Source organism: Pogona vitticeps, chromosome 4, assembly GCF_051106095.1.
Source record: "Pogona vitticeps strain Pit_001003342236 chromosome 4, PviZW2.1, whole genome shotgun sequence".
Classification (NCBI taxonomy): Eukaryota; Metazoa; Chordata; class Lepidosauria; order Squamata; family Agamidae; genus Pogona; species Pogona vitticeps.
In genome coordinates, this window is record NC_135786.1 from 157,747,577 (window position 1) to 157,750,525 (window position 2,949).

Genomic DNA, 2,949 nt, shown 5'->3' on the forward strand with positions numbered 1-2,949 from the left:
GCTATTGGAGCAGGATGGGCCTTCCCTGGAGCCAGATGCCAAATAATGATACATCAAAGTGGGTACAAACTTGCTAAACAAAAAAGGCCTTCTGCCCACATGCTCGGCCCTAGAACATATTGTAGGACCACAACTAAAGAGAACACAGAAATCTTGGCCTGTTCCTTCCTTGCCCCCACCAAAAACATTATTTAGGAGAAAATATAGTTTGCTGTTGATACGCCGTTTATTTTGTTTTTTATCTATATAAAATATTTTTATCCCATCTTTCTCCTTTAAAAAAGGGCCCAAAGTGACTTATATCATTAAAGCAGTGAAAATTATAAGCTGTTACAGTCTTCTTCAAATGTGTTTGTTTATATCCTGCCAAAATGTTCTAAAGGCAAATGAAACAACATAAAGCAAGTTCTATTTCAATTAAAAACATTTTTAAAAAACCTCTTCAACAAGAAAAAACATATTAAATTAATTATCTAGAGATAAACTAGCAAATCCCACTTTACCTTCTGCCTGCTCCTGGTATAGATCCCAGCAGTTCTCAAGTTACTACAGCTTATTGGGCAATGAAGCCAGTGGGCCTAGTGCTAAAATCAAGGACCAGATGCATACCTGACAGTGTGTGTTGGTGCCGGTACTCACCTTGAAAGTGAGTCACAGGTCCTGGAAGGAACAACAGAATTGCAGTGGAACAATATATAGAAAGGAGGCAGTGAAGGAGAAATCCTATAAGCTTAATAAAACCCCACAAGAATAGCTGGAGGAATTGGACAGCAGAGTCTGTGGAGAAGACTTATTATGGGCCTCCAAATATTGCACAGCTGTATAAGGACAGGCTGACTCTTTAAGCAAAGTAATTTTACAACAGCATCTGGCAGGGATGCTCAGGAGAACAATCCTGGCTCCTGTTGATGGATCTTCTGTCACGGTTTTGGCGACAGTAAAATACGCAGAGTTATTGAAGACACTTTACCAGTTCTTCTTGTGTTGCAAGACGGTTGTATTTACAAGTATTTACAGTTATTTACAGGCAGGCATCTGAACATCATGGCAGGAACACTTTATACAATCTGGCAGCATGCATGGCAGCAAGTGATAGTGGAGGAAGAGAAAGAAGCAAAGACACAGTCCACTTATATACATGTACATGGCACATTCAGTCCAATCAGAATACAGATGACTTCATCCTTTTGCACCTGGTCTTCTCCTGGTTTCAAGTCATTGCATCAGCTCCAGAGTGATTCAGCATTCTCACATCTGTGCACAATGGCAGCTCGTTAATGAAACACATATACAGGTTTAGGCCTATAAAATTTCTATATTCTGACATCTTCTCTGCTTTTGTTTCATTTTTCTCTCTTCTGCCCCATCTTCCTCCAGATGTGCAGAGCTGCAGGGGGTGAGAATGGGGTCAGACAAAGAAATTGCATTTGGACTGCTTGAAGCAAAGTCGGGTGCAACCTATTTTCCTGAAATCAGGTGACATACAGGAGATTGCGAACCAACCTGGCCCTTCTCTGTGCCCAGACCTTTTTGATCCAGTGTCAGGGCTACTCCTTTTAAGAGCTGGGCTGGAGTAATGCCTATATGCAGGAAGGGTTGCTTTAAGGGAGATCGCTGTCAGCAAAGCAACTCTTTCCAACACAATCAGAGCTGATCCTTTTTCGTCATCTGATCACACCTTACTCGCGTAGGCTAGGGAAACACCAAGACCTAGACTGGCAGCCCAGAGCAAAGGCCAAGCAGCTAGTGGTTTATCTCCCTTGGCCAAGAATAACTCGTGGTAACTATATTGCTGTTTTCTGGTGCAGCAGCAGCATTTCACCTTATAGTATCAAGTTCGTTCCACCACATTGGTTTGAAGTAGTCCTTCTTGCTGGGCACTTCTGGGAGTTAATAGTCAACAAAAGCAGCTGTCCCATCTCTACATTCATTAACTGAGCTGAGTGTAAATCAATGGTCCCAAAGTCAAATTTCACATCTGCTTTGAACTTCGCAGGTGGGTTTTAAATATAATTTCCTGACCTTTAATCGTTAACTTGAAAATTGGCCTATTTAAAGCTAAGGCTGCCATCCAATGTATATTTTTGGCAGATTAGCACAGATCCACTGGAAAGGCCCTCTTTTTGAGTACCCATCTTTTTCTGAAGACCTTTGAACCAGGGCAGGCTCATATGGATTCAATCTTTCAAACAGCCTGGACCTAAACCATATAGGGTTTTATAGGGCACTGGTTCTTAACCTTGGGTTACTCAGGAGTTTTGGACTGCAACTCCCAGACGCCTTCACCACCAGCTGTCCTGACTGGGGTTTCTGGGAGTTGCAGTTCAAAAGCATCAGAGTAACAAAGGTTAAGAACCACTGTTATAGGGCATAACCAGCACTCTGAATTGGGTCTAGTAAGCTTGTTGCACGCTACCCCTGTCTGTGATACTCCAAAGTATTTCAGCGTGGCTTAATCTTGAGCAGACAGCAGACAATCATAACCCACTGCCTTCACAAAAGACCACCCCTCCTAGAGATTAAATCTCTTATAAGAAATGCTTTCTTGACATGGACCAACACAGCCCTCTGCATTTCTGGACTCTTATTTGAAACCTGTTTCTCCAAAGGAAGTAGAACCGGCCTGATCATGAAACTGAGGGAGGGCGATACCACATATCAACAGTTTAGGGGTTTTCTGGACACAAGAACACATGGCTAGGTATTTATTTTGTTACATTATATTTGTGTTGCACAGAGCTCTAGAATGTTACGGGGGGGGCACAAGTCTCTGAATAATAAACAAACACATGTACATTTCTATTCTGTATTTCTGTCCGAGGTCTGATACTGCCAAGGTCGCTATTAGCAGTTCTGCCTTGGGCAGCAACATTTCTTGGGGGCGGCCCCGGGAAGGACGCCTTAGCCGTCGCCCGCCCCGTCTCCAACGCCGTGCCCATTGCCGCCCCC